We start from the raw sequence: 14,649 nt of genomic DNA, 5'->3' as shown, positions 1-14,649 counted from the left end.
TCTCCAAGTTGGCTTCAGTTTCCTCATCTGTAATATGAGCTGTGTTCAATTCAAATTAATATGCAAAAACTCCAAATATTATATTTTATAAGATTTATCAATAATTGCTAGAAGTAAAGGAATAAAAAGATAATTATCTAATAAAATAAAACCACATGCTCAAGTTAATCTACCTGCTCAAAAAGCCCACTCCACTAAAGCTGTGACAGGAAGACAAGAGAAAGAGAGGGGGAAATACCCAGAATTTGTACATCTGCCTATGTCAGTAAATAATGACAGGAGGAGAGTGGGGTGCTGGGAAATGTAGTTCAGAGGTGCAAGATTTCTAATTACACAGCTGGAAAAGAAAATGGCAACCACTCCAGTACCTTTGCCAAGAAAACTCCAAATGGGGTCACAAAGAATCAGATGTGACTGAAATGACTGACCAACAATAAAACCTACAGAGATAGGCTGGAGCCACGTGTGGAGTTGAGGAATATTCTTAAAAGACATGACTACTCTTATGCATAAGGAAGCTGACTTTGGTAGCTGTTGGAACTTGGCTAAGAGACTAAAGGAATGAAATCTGAGGGTGGAATCAGGCAGCTATTGCAATAGTCCAGGCAAGAGGTTAACATATATCAGTTCTTTTTAACCTAACTCCAGCCCATTCTCAAGCCAGACCTTTATCTTCAAAGACTCTTTAATTCTCTTTCCTGTCTCACATTATTCCTCTTCATCATCACCATCATCATCATCATCATCATCAAACACTTATTGAGTTGTATCTGAGCAATATGTTAGATGTTGGGGAAAATCAGATGTTTAGGGAAGACATAACACTGCAACTCAGAATTTAGTAGGAAAAGGTTAACAATGTACAGTACTTTGACAATATTTTTGCAAGTTCCTTCCCCCCCCCCCAAATCCCCAAATCCACAGAGGAAGCAGAAACTCTTCCCTTCTCCCAACTGAGGCAGAACTCCTGAGATTTTAAATAGTAGATCCCACCTAACTCCTATTAACTCAATTAAATCATTCTTTTCTCACTGACCTTTGACCTCTCCATTTACTCCCACCTAGAGGCTAGGAGTAGAGTTCCATTTTCATCTATGATTCAGCTAGAGCCAGTCAATGGCTCCCAACAGGCCTCCCTCTCTTCCCCATTACCAGTTAGCAATTACTTTAGTCATTAGCATAGCAGTTTAGCTTTGCCACTGAAGAGGGAATATCCCTATCCCTTCACAAAGATAGCTCAGGCAGGCGTGAGCAAGCTTTTATTTTCAGCCTACTCTAGCTTCGCCAAACCCTGCAGGGGATTAAAAAACTTTTCATTCGTGCATTCAATAAATATTTATCTAGTGCCTGCTAGCTGCAAGGCCAGCTAATGTGGCTTCTGAATACTAGTATATGACCTGCCCCAGCCCTCACAGAGCTAATGTACATGAAATAATTAAAAAACAGCCCACAATACATAATAAAGTACTAACTTGGATATAATCAAGTTTCCAATAAGTAATACAGATAAATTCGATCATATAGTTCAGAGGGAGAAGAGATCCCTGGGAGGTTGGGAAGGGAGCAGGAAGGAAATAAGCATTTTTAAGAATTTACTATGTGCCAAGAACTTTACAAATTTCTCATTCAATCTTCCCAACCATCCTCAGAGGTAGATGCTATTGTTTTTCCATTTTGTTTTTCCATTTTGCAGTGGAGGAAACTGAAGTTAAGTGATTTGACTAGAGTCACCTAGTTAGGAAGTATCGAATGCCAAATTTAAACTCAGATCTGACAGAAGGCCCAGGATTTGGTCCACTGGACTGCCTCGCTGCTTCTAAGTAGTATTGGAGGAAAGATAGGAATAAGGAGGAATAGTAGGAAGGTGGTCAAGGAATACTTCTTGAGGATGGGACTTGAGCTGAGCCTTGAAATACCAGTGGTATCAGGATATATAAAAAGAAAAGAGGGGCAGGTAGATAGCCCAGTGCTGGAATCGAGAAGACCTGGGTTCAAATGTGGTTCTGATACCTCCTGCCTGTGTGATGATGAGCAAGTCACTTAACCTCCATCACTTAGCCCTTGCGGCTCTCTTAAAATTGATACTAAGACAGGCAGTGGGGGCTATAAAAAGGGGGTGGGGAGATATGCATGGCATGTTAAAAATGCATATTCCTAACTATGCTTTTTGTGGTAGCAAAGAATTGGAAACTAAAGGGATGTCCCTCAGTTGGAGAATGGCTGAACAAATTATGGTATATGATGGTGGTAGAATACTATTATGCTATAAGGAATTATGAAGAGGAGGATTTCAGAAAGAGCCGGAAAGACCTCCATGAACTGATGCAGAGTGAAATAAGCAGAACCAGGAGAGCATTATACACAGTAACTGCAATATTGTGGAACAACCAAATATAATAGACTTTGCTACTAATAGCAATACAATGATCCAGAATAATCCAGAATAATTCTAAGGGACTTATGAGAAAGAATGCTATCCATCTCCAGAAGAACTATTGGAGTCGAAATTTGGATGAAAACATGATTTATCACTTGTTCATTTGGTTATATGATTTGGTATTTTGGTTTTATATGATTATTCTCTTACAGAAATGAATAATGTGGAAACATGTTTTGAGTAATAATATATATGACTGATTTTACATATATATATATTTATAACTGAATGGAATTGCTTGTCAACTCTGGAAGTAGGTAGGGAAGAGGGGGAAGGAAATAACATGAATCATGGAGCTTTGGGAAAAACAATTCATATTCCAAGATTTTGTCTCAACAAAATTTGATACCATGAGAGAGAGTCCCTAGGATTGTGAAGCCCTATGTTCCAGCTATAATATACTTCTATTACCAATAATAGTGATTCACCTTTATATAGTACTTTTTGGTGATGAAATGCTTTATCTCATTTAATCACAATTTCATGGTGTTGGTAATACAAGTATAACAACTGAGAACATGTATGTTATGAGTCCATATGCATTTAAAACTGTAGTTTTGGGGCAGCTGTGTGGCTCAGTGGATTGAGAGCCAGGCCTAGAGACAGGAGGTCCTAGGTTCAAATCTGGCCTCGGACACTTCCCAGCTGTGTGACCCTGGGCAAGTCACTTGACCCCCATTGGCTAGTGCTTACGGCTCTTCTACCTTTGAGCCAATATACAGTATTGACTCCAAGACGGAAGGTAGGGGTTAAAAAAAAACAAAACAAAACTGGAGTTTCATGGTTCATGAGTCCCCATCAATATATTTATTTTAACTAGTCAGCCAAAAGATATAATTAGTTCACAGTAAAGCCATTTAATAAAATGGCCTAACAAAGTGGCAATAGAACCTATCATCCATAAATGTCCCTAAAATATATATAAGCTGAAATAGAGAAAAGTAGAAATGAAATGGTAATGGGCATGAAGGGGCACACATGTATGACAAACGTGTGTTCCCTGTGTATATGACGAGTGAATTGAAAGGTCAAAACATGAAAGGCTTCATTTGTGTGCTCCTGTAGATCTTCTGAATGATGCCTTCTGGGTTACAAGGTGGTTGGGGAAAAACTGGGACACTTGTGGATGAGTTTTATTATGTAGATAAGAAGAAAAGTAAGGTAAATACATTAGAGATTTCTGATTTCATTTATGTACAACCTTCTTTTTCACATATGGAAATATTTGCTTTATTTGGTTTTTCAAGATTTGGAATAAAAAAAAATTGTACATAACAGAGGCAAAATGCATGAAGAAAAGGCACACACATAGGAAGAACATTTATTTGGTCAAGGCAACTCACATAACTGAGAGTACGTAGCTATTTTTAGGGTTTGGTGAGGGCACAGGATGAGCTTTGCTGTTCTGCTCTCTCTGCTGTACTGCTGGCTGCCTCCATGGCTGGTGTTCATCTCTCCTAATGCTGCTTTCTGCTGGGTGGGTGTCTCTATTGTTTATGCTCTGAACTACAACCTGATGGTCTTTTAGCCTCTATGCAGCTTCTGGAGGAAGGATTGGGTAGCTTTTTAGTTTAATAATCTTAGAGACCATTTTTAGCTCTTTTGTGATGCAAACTCCCCAACCAGCTACAGCCAGCCAGCTAGCTAGAAAAGCCCTTAGTCAGTCTTTTGAATTGAACTTTTCTTGCAAAGTTAGGCCTCCTTGATCCCCAGTCTTCTGATTTCTAATTAGAAAAATCCTTTCAACTCCTATCATACTCTGGGAATTAGTCTGTATCCTTTCAAAACATACTAAGAATACCCCTAAGCAAAATTGCAAAGGGAGGCGATCAGGTTTTTTTTTTTTTAAACCCTTACTTTCCCTCTTAGAACCAACATTGTGTATTGGTTCCAAGGCAGAAGAGAGGTAAGTAAGGACTAGGCAGTGGGATTAAGTGACTTACCCAGGGTCACACAGCTAGGAAGTATCTGAGTCCAGATTTGAACCCTGGACCTCCCATCTGGCTCTCAATACTCTCAGCCACCTAGCTGTCCTCTATCACTGTAGCTTTGATATTTTCAGGACTATTGGCCTAAGTCCTGATATGAATTTATGGATGGGTCAGCTTGGCTTTCACTGTCTCTGATGCTTTCTGTGCTTTAGTGCCATCCACTGTTAGAGTATTAGGCAAGAAAGAAGCATTCTCCCACTCAAACCTTCCTATTCTGCACAGAAAATATTATAGCAGAGGTGTCTGTCAGGCCAGGAGAGACTTAGATGATTTCTCTTCCAAGGGGTACCAATATGCAATATCCTGGATATTGGACCCTCAAATTGGATCCTCTCCATCTGAACTCTCACTTAGCTGTAACAATCCATCTGTAACTAATAGATGGGCTCTATTTTCTTGGAACTCAGTTCACCAGACTTTTCATCATTCTTCCTAATCACCAGGGAATATAATCAGCTCCCAACTACCTTAAGGGTAATATGTGATTACAATATATTTTCAGGGCTCCAACCAGAGACTATTTTGCATACTGCCTGTTTTCCCATTCTTCCAACCATTTGCTATGGGATAGTTTATCATATGTCTGTTATCTTTTGTTTCTCTAGAATACTGTGATTTTTTAGCAGGATTCTGTCCCTTTCAGTTCCAAAGGACTCATGTTGAAAAATGCTATCCACCTTCAGAGAGAGAACTGATAAACTCTGAATGTAGATTGAAGGCTATTTTTTTCATTTTCTTTATTTTTCTGACTTTCTTCTTTGCAACATGACTAATATGGAAATATATTTTATACGAATACATATACACACAAATATGTATATATATATATGTATATACATATATATATATATATATGCCTTCTCAATGGGTTGAGGTAAAAGGAAAAAGATCCTTTGTAAATGAAAATTTTCTTAAAAGAAAGGGAAAAAAGGTTTCTGACTCCTTGTTGGAGTTCCTAAGAACAACTATAAGCAACATGACATCATCTCTTATTCCTTATCTGAATTTCCCTGAACTGAAGCCTAAGTAGACAGTAGGCCCCCTTCAGCCAGTCTCTCAGGCAAGAGACTCATTTGACTCTACTTTTTTTTCCATCTTACAAGGCTCCAAGGCACCAATCAGTAGATAAATGTAACTCTTCTCTAAACATCTGAAAGCTGATGGTATCATTTTTGTCTGTATTGTGTGCACACAGTAGGAATGCTACATGGTGACTCTGCTGGACCTTCAGCTAGACTTCAGAGTTCCCACCATGTTTACTAGTGTTTAATTAAAATGTTCAGGCTCTAAGATATCCTTTAAAAAAGATGAAATGTCTTCCTAGATTTCCTGACTTCTATCAAAACTAGCATCTCCTGGAATTGATAGTATTCTCTACTTTTATAGAACATGGAAGAGAAATCTTCCACTGATAAATACTTTTTCCATCATATTTTATATGTAATTATGGAAGCTTCGTATTTCCTAGATAGATATGCCTGAGCATACCACTTCAAATGGTTTATTTATTACTATAAGGACATTGCTCACATCCTTTTTATCTCTGTTCTAAGAGGGAAAAAAAAGTCTAAACACATAAGTTCCAAAGGCTGGCTTATATTCTCCAAATAAATAATACAAATTGTTAGTACTTTCTTTTGGAATCATTGAGCATAAGGCTCATACTTTTTATTGGCATCTGCTGCCCTATCGGGCCAGCAGAATCTATTTTCATACCTGCTCTAGAATTTTCTGTTGCCTAAATATCCAAAATCATCAGGAAGTGTTTTCAAGGCCAAAATGCTTTGGATCACACCAACTGCTTTGGTGTACCTTGTGTGGGATCAGTTACGGTTTGGTACGGTTCTACAGAGGCCAGAGCCAATGTCTGCCATTCTCTCCACAACAAGATGCTGTCTAGGGATCCAAATGAAGACCCCAAGGATTATGCCACCATTTTTTGTCCTATCACTTTTTGTGTATCTTTATCATGTGATTGCACCCCATTACCAGACATTCAAGGATAAGAAAAACAAGGAGAATCTGTTTAATGAAATGAAGCTCATATCATTGGACGATGGCACATTATTTTATGGCAATTCCTGACATTCAAAGAATTGCACTCTCATATGTCAATGGTCTGGCTCCTGAGTATCACAAGTCATCTTTACCCTTACTGTGGATATCATTATAATTTTGGAGTCGTGTGACCTATAGTACTGGGCACGGATAGCATAGTTGGTTAGTGCTAGCAATTTATTGCAGGTCAGAATGTCGATGGATTGCTATCTATTCATTCTTGAAATTGAGTTCCATATAGAAAAATCTTGAAATATTATTCATGACTGCCAACTTAAAAGCCAGGAATTCTAATTCATAGATAGAATAGATCCTCAGTGTTGTTAAATCTTTTATTAGTTTGTGCAACAGGGTTAGCTAATAAATAGAAAGCCAGGCTTAGAGACATAAGGCCCTGGGTTCAAATTTGACCTCAACTACTTCCTAACTGTATGAGCCTAGGCAAGTCACTTAATCCCACTTGCCTAACTCTTATCACTCTTCTACCTCAGAACTGGTACTTAGTATTGATTCCAAGACAGAAGGTAAGGGTTAAACATTACAATTAATGTGACAACTTTCTGATGGTCATTTTACTGTCTTGTTTTTTATAAAATCATTTTTAAGTTGTCCATGGTTAACATAAGGAGAAAGGAAGGGAATAAGCATTTAAGTGCCTACTATGTGCCAGGCACTGTGCTGAGTACTTTATATAAATATGATTTCATTTGATCCATAAAGAACTTGCATGACCTGCATAAGCCAACACTGATGTACATGTTAGTCAGTTGACCAAGTCTTTAAAGAGCTTTCTGAACTTCTCATCCCAATAATCTCCAAATGATGCCAGAAATGTAGGCCAACTGTCTGCCCTTTGATCCAGCCGTAGCACTGCTGAGTTTGTACCCCAAAGAGATAATAAGGAAAAAGACTTGTACAAGAATATTCATAGCTGCACTCTTTGTGGTGGCAAAAAATTGGAAAATGAGGGGAAGCCCTTCAATTGGGGAATGGCTGAACAAATTGTGGTATCTGTTGGTGATGGAATACTATTGTGCTAAAAGGAATAATAAAGTAGAGGAATTCCATGGAGACTGGAATGACCTCCAGGAAGTGATGCAGAGCGAAAGGAGCAGAACCAGGAGAACATTGTATACAGAGACTGATACACTGTGGTACAATAGAATGTAATGGACTTCTCCACAACTGAGAGGGATCTATGAGAAAAAACATTATCCACCTCCAGAGGAAGAACTGTGGGAGTAGAAACACAGAAGAAAAACAACTGCTTGACTACATGGGAAGAGGGGGATATGGTTAGGGATGTAGACTCTAAATGAATATCCTAGTGTAAACAACAACATGGAAATCAGGTTCTGATCAAGGACACAAGTAATACCCAATGAAATTATGCATTGGCTGCGGGGAGAGGGTGGGGGGTGAGGGGGTGGAGGGGGCAGTGGAGGAGAGGAAGGGAGAGAAATAAAGTGAGTATTGTAACCAAAAAAATTAAATTAAATTAAAAAAAAAAGAAAAGAAAAAATGTAGGCTAACTTGCTCTTTGTGAATCTCCCCTTCTGTTTCCTCTCAACTCTATGTCCTTGAGTGAATCATTGGAAGCCTGGCAATGATAGTATTGTTCTTCACAAATTAACAACAGTAGCCATCAAAATCTTATCTTCTTGTGGTCAGTTAATCACTCCCTGTCAGAGTCTCAGATATTTGGCAGAAGTTCTGCAAAACAAGTTGTGAATTGATAGCTTCAGACCAGCATCTGATCTAACCCTTTCAATAGCCTTTTTTTCATGCTGTTCCAATCTCTTACAAAAGTTGATGAGATCATCTCGATGCATCAACACCTCCAGGTTGTTCATTCATTTTTCCAACCACCTCCTCCATAAGTTGCTGAAAAAATGTAAAGCATTCTCAAGAAACCTTGGCACATGTGCTCAAATCGGTAGAATCCTGCTAATCTGAGACAGATGAAGGCTGCTTTCTTGTTTTCCTTTGCTTTGACAATCTGATAGTCTGTATTACATGAGTCCAACACTGAAAAATAATGGCTACCAAGCAAATAGTCAGGGCCCTTGGAGTTCCTGGCATGTTGCGCTGATCTCTGCTCATTATCCTATTTAATATCCAATAGTCTATAATACTGCCAGATTTTTCTAGTCTTCATCCTCTCCACCACTATGGATGAGCTATATATCACCTGTCAGGGTCCATTAATCAACAGTTTCTAAGATTATCCATTTCAGAGGTCAATTTTCTGAGGCCTCTCTCAAAAATATTGGGAATTATTATATTTTTATTACTTTTTTATTTTGAAAGAAAATAAATTATACAACTTAAAAAATAAAATTAAAAAATTAAGCAGTACATCAAAATAGTTCATCCAACTTCCAGTATTGGGAATTATTGAGGTGGATTCTTTATATCATTCTATGAAGACACCCAACGTTCTGCTTGTCAAGTAAGAACATTCTAGTCTTCATGCTGTTTGTCTTCAGATCTTTTCTACTCAGGCCCACACTACCTCATGCAGTAGTGTCCACAGGAATAAAAAATGTAGAGAATTTTGCCATGCTGGACAGTGACTCTTAAGTGATAATTACATTCCAGTCATTTTATGAAAGAAATTTGCAAAAATGAATTCAGGATCTATGGCCCTGCCAAGTTAGAGTCAGAAGTGCCTCAGGGAAGTTGTGTGAGTCAGCAAAGAAGGTGGCCACCAAAGCTCTATAGTCCTAAAAACAAAAGGCCATTTAGCTTCCTCACTGGAGCTCTCCTCAAAATAAGTTTTTGTGACTTTTTGTCCCATGATCCCTTTCCCTTCTGGGAAGAATTGCTTTTCCCACTGTTCTATCCTCCAGCCTTATTGCCTCAAGCTCCTACAGGGGAGCCAAGTCACAGGGCACCCTCTCACTTGTACTCACAAGTGGCCCACACATGAAAAAACTAGAAGCCAGTCAGGATACCTTCTGTTTGTTGCTTACTTCTCTGTCTTTTCTCCTCGACTAAAATCTCTTCACCAACTATATACCAGCTCTACAGAGTCAGAAAATTTTCCTTTCTATTCAAGTACTGAGTGGTTGCCCCATAAGTCTAGGTCCTCCACCAAGCTACTGGCTACTTGAGCTGGTCCAATAGGGTCCTTCTGCTCTGCTGCTGGTGTCCATATTGACTTCCAACTTTTAGTCATCTTGTTTTGTTTTTCAGCTCATTTTTCCCCCTCAATGAAAGTTTTAAGCTTTCTTGCTAGGTCATCATCTTCATCTTCAGTAGAGTGTATAAGAACTCATTTTCAGCTTGCCTGGTCAATCTTTATCTCTTTGAAGATGCTATAATGTCCTGCTGCATCAATCAATTGGTGGAGTAGTTAGTCATTGTTCCATCCTCATTTTTAAGCATTCTAGCCAGTGCCTGGCATTTCCTCACTGCCACACTGCATAAAATGTGTTCAATATATCCATCATCATGTTCAATAGATACCTGTAAAATTAACAGTCCATGATGGGGTTCTACTCCCATTAGTGCCACCAACTTTCCAATGACTGCCCAGTCATGTTACTATTTAAGCTACAATTGCAATCATAATAGCAATAAAGCACAATACCTCAATGACATCTTAACATACAATATTTTAAGTTGGAGTAAAACAACTAGTCTGGTGAGTAAAATTCATGGCAGAAAATCCTGCTCCCCAGTCAGAGCCTAGGAAAGAAACACACACACACACACACACACACACACACACACATCTTTAGCAGATCTTCCCAATACAAGGACATCCAAAAATAGAGATCCCACACAAGCCTCTACAATTTAGCACCTGCCCCTTCCCCAGAGACATGTGGGTGTCCCTGAACACTATCACAAATTTGAGGAACATTGTGGATATGGGCTAGCATCCATTCATAATCACAGCTCACAAATTCCCACTCTGTGTTTCTTTTTTTCCCTGTGTTCCTTCTATCATTTAATTAAATGGCATACTAAGATAAATTAAAAGAAATCTCTCTCTCTCTCTCTCTCTCTCTCTCTCTCTCTCTCTCTCTCTCTCTCTCTGTCTCTCTCTCTCTCTCTCACACACACACACACACACACAGGGGTCACACTCTCCTAGAGATGTCGGAGAACAGGCATGGCAGGGTGTATGTCAGACAATTAAGCACCTACTACGTGGGGGAAACCATGCCAAATGCTAGGATACAAAGAATGGCAAAAGATAGTCCTGGCCTTTGAAGAGCTCACAATTTAATAAGGAAGATAATATGCCAACAAATATGTACAAACAAGCTGTTTACAGGGTAAATAGGAAACAATCAACAGAGGAGAGGCATTAGAAGTAAGAGAGGTTGGGAAAGGCTTCCTGTAGAAGGTGGAATTGTACCTGGGACTGGAAGGAACCCAGGCAAGCCAGGAGGTAGAGGAAGGGGAGAGTATTCTAAGAATGGGGACCAGCTGTGAGTCAGATGTCCTGTTCCATCAAAGGCAAGGAGCCTGAAATCACTCACTCACTGGATCAGAGAGTTGGAAAGATGGGATAGAGTAAGAGTTTGGGATGTGTAAGGTGTGAGAAGTCTGGAAAGGTTAGGGGATGGGGCAAGGTTATAAAGTGCTTTGAAAGCCAAACATAGGGTCTTATATTTGATCCTAGAGATGATAAGGAGCCACTGGAGTTTACTGAGTAGGGAAAATATGGTATCAACACACATGTTCTGGGCAACTCACTCCATTGATGCTTCATAGCTTTCCCAGAATCCTCTGGTGACATCCTGAGGTGAGCTCCTTTCTCTGGCTCACCTGGGGTCTTCTACTGTTCTCTCAACAAGCTGCTGGCTACTTCCGATGTCACTGCTCTCTCCAATCATGGTGGGTCTTTAGTTACTATGAAGCCTCAGGACTAGGGAGTCTGCCCTCTCCTTGGCTTGATTGCCCAGAAAGACAGCTTCGGCTATTTTGTGATGAAAACGTCTACCCATTTCTGGGTTCTTATCTGATTTAGGATTAGAGAATCCTCCTCAACTCCTATCTTACACTGGGCATTAGTCTTCATCCTTTCAAAACCTACTGAGGACATCTAGATGGCTCTGTGGATAGAGATAGACCTGGAGTTGGTCATATCTGAGTGCAGACATTTCCTGGATGCCCAACCTAAGGCCTGACTCTTATTGCTTTTCTACTTGGAATTGATACCTAATATTGGTTCTAAGACAGAAGATAAGGGTTAAAAAAATCTACTGGCAATGCTTCTTAAGGAAACTGTAGGGGAGCTAGGTGTCCCAATGGATAGAGCATTGGGACTGGAGTCAAGAAGACCTATCTTCCTGAATTCAAATCTAGCCTCAGATACTTCCTAGCTGTGTGACCCTGGGATGGTCATTAACCCTGTTGACCCCAGTTTCCCCAACAATAAAATGAGCTGGAGAAGGAAATAGCAAACTTCTCTAGGATCTTTGCCAAGGAAACCCCAAAAATGTGGGACAGGACTGAACAGTGACAAAAGCTGCTACGTGGAGCTATGTTGACCAAGTTCTTTTCAATTGCATATGGCTCCTGGTTGCCATGCATGATGACATAGAGTGAAAGAGGGAAGAGGCCCAGAAAAGAGTGGAGCTGATGACTTCTGCTTTACTTTCTTTGTTCTATATTATGGGATTTGTTGTGCATTCCTGCCAGCAACAACAAAATTATTGGTCTCCTTATATTTTGCTTCTATTTTCTCTGCCAAAAAAATCATATTTGTACTGGAAAGAGACAGAAGGAAAATGACTAATAGGGAGCTGAAACCCAAGGTAAAGAGGGAGACAATGATAGTGTCTAGGTGCCCTTGATGAATTCAAGTCAACATGCACTGACTATATTGTGGGCAAGATACTGAAAGCGCTGGCCACTCTAATGTAATGGCTAAATAATATTGTCATTGATCTTTGAAAGATCATAAATAATAGGAGAAGACAAAATGTCCCGATTTAAAAAAAAAAAAGGAAGAGAATAGAGTCTACAAACTATTAGTAAGTGTTAGAGGGCCTTGAACTTTTACTGCCTTGATTCATTTCAGTGTCTGATTGTAGCTTCTATGAATTTTTTTAATGATTATATTAGGGTATGTTTGCTTCTTAAAACTATGTAACTGAGTGATAACCTTCCTCACTCTGAGGAATGTAAATGATTTGATATTATTTACTGTAGAATATTTACATGCTTATACACATTTATGTATCAGTAATTAAGGCCTTTTTCCCTAACTAGGATTTTTGTGTGTTAGAAGTTTATTCTCTCTTCATTTGACCTAGCATTCATATTTAGAATCTTTTTTTTAAACCCTTACCTTTCATATTAGAACCAATATTGTGTATTGTTCCAAGACAGAAGAGCGATAAGTATTAAGTGACTTGCCCAGGATCACAAAACTAGGAAGTGCCTGAGGCCACATTTGAACCCAGGACCTCCTGACTCCAGGCCTGGCTTTCTATCCACTGAGTCACGTAGGTGTCCTATATTTCTTTTTGTGGAACTTTATTTCATTTTTTTAAAAACACCTCCCATTTTAAAATCAATACTGTGTATTTGTTCCAAGGTAGAAGAGTGGTAAAGGCTAGGCAATGGGGATTAAGTGACTTGCCCAGGGTCACACACCAGGAAGTGTCTAAGGTCAGATTTGAACCCAGAATCTTCCACTCTCTAAGCTTGGAATTCAAGCCACCTAGCTGCTCCCCCTGCCCCCCCTAATTAGAATCTTAGGATCTACCTCCATAACACCTCCATAAGATCCTCGCTTGGCCAAAGTCATTCTTCTAATCTCAGTCAAGAAATTAAGAGACAGAACTTCCTGGAAAGCCTCATATCCACATCAATTAGCTAATATCTTGTAAGTATTGTTTCTTGCTTCTTTTGCTTTTACTCCTAATAAGTCTTCCCCTTTTTTTCCCAGTACTAGCTTTATAAATATGGGTTCATGAATCATGTAACCATGGAAAAATATTCTAAATTAATTAATTAATTGAAAAGAGAGAAACTTCGAAGTAAACAAAGAACCAGGGCCTATGCAATTATGAATGACACCTCCCACTTAGTTTTCCCCTTAATTTCTGCTTGCTCTAGACCCAGAAGACTTTTCTATATTGGAAATTCCTCTCACCTACAGAAGGGATAAAACAGTTTAGGTCTGGATTATGGTTATCCTGAATAACAAAATCAATTTAAAAATTCTAAAGCAGTGGAAAAACCCTAATAAATAAATGAATGAATGAATGAATGAATATGGGTCCATGACGTCATAGTGTGGGGGGGAAACTCAATGTTATCTGGTTTGGGTGTGTCCATTACTAGGCTCCAATGAATGGAGGGATTAATTAAGTGAATGGCCCAGAGGCAGGTGCAGGTGAAATCTGTTTCCTTTGGGGAGGAGTCCAGCATTTTTAAGCCTTAAATGAACCGAGACTGCATGACCAGGAACAGGTTGGGAAGTTGACAAACAAAGAGGGTTAGGTGACATTCCTGGGTGAGGTGCCTTGGTGTCTGGGGGAGAAGCACAGGGATACATTGCTAAACCCTGACCATAAAGGTGGGTGAATTGTATATCTCAGAAAATCTGGTGATGTTTGGGGTGCAAACAGAAGGTATACATCCCTGCTAAGCCCTCATCATAAAACTAGAGGAAATGCCTCTAAAACAGAAAGAAATAAAGCTCTCAGAGAATCCTTTGTTTATGCAGTTGTCTCTGGTTGCATCAGGGCCAGCTTTCTTCTGCCACCAGCATTCCTGGGGTCCAGGATTGAGGAATTCCTTGTGTGGATTTTCTGACCTGGGATTCCTCTAGAGACTTGGGGTCTTCAGGGGATCCTGCACTCCCATTCCAATAGCATCTAACTTCATAAATAAAACCTTTCCTATTCCCTTTGTTGGCCAACTTTGAGTGTATCAGTAAATATCCTGATCTCACAGTCTAATTCCTTTCAATCAATATCTGTACTCAAAGATCCCCAGATATAGATCTGGTGATGAGGGTAGGAGATAACACCTTGCTCCTCACCAGTTACCATCCTGGAACAGCAGAGATGAAGAGAGCACCTCTGACACATGACAAAGATGGCACTTTTCCTAAATAAGGAAATTAATAAATTCTTTGGAACTTCTATATCATTACTCCAATCTAGGGAATTGTTGCTATATTGCCCC

This window comes from Monodelphis domestica, chromosome 2 (assembly GCF_027887165.1).
Source record: "Monodelphis domestica isolate mMonDom1 chromosome 2, mMonDom1.pri, whole genome shotgun sequence".
Taxonomy (NCBI): Eukaryota; Metazoa; Chordata; class Mammalia; order Didelphimorphia; family Didelphidae; genus Monodelphis; species Monodelphis domestica.
This window is presented reverse-complemented; position numbering follows the sequence as displayed.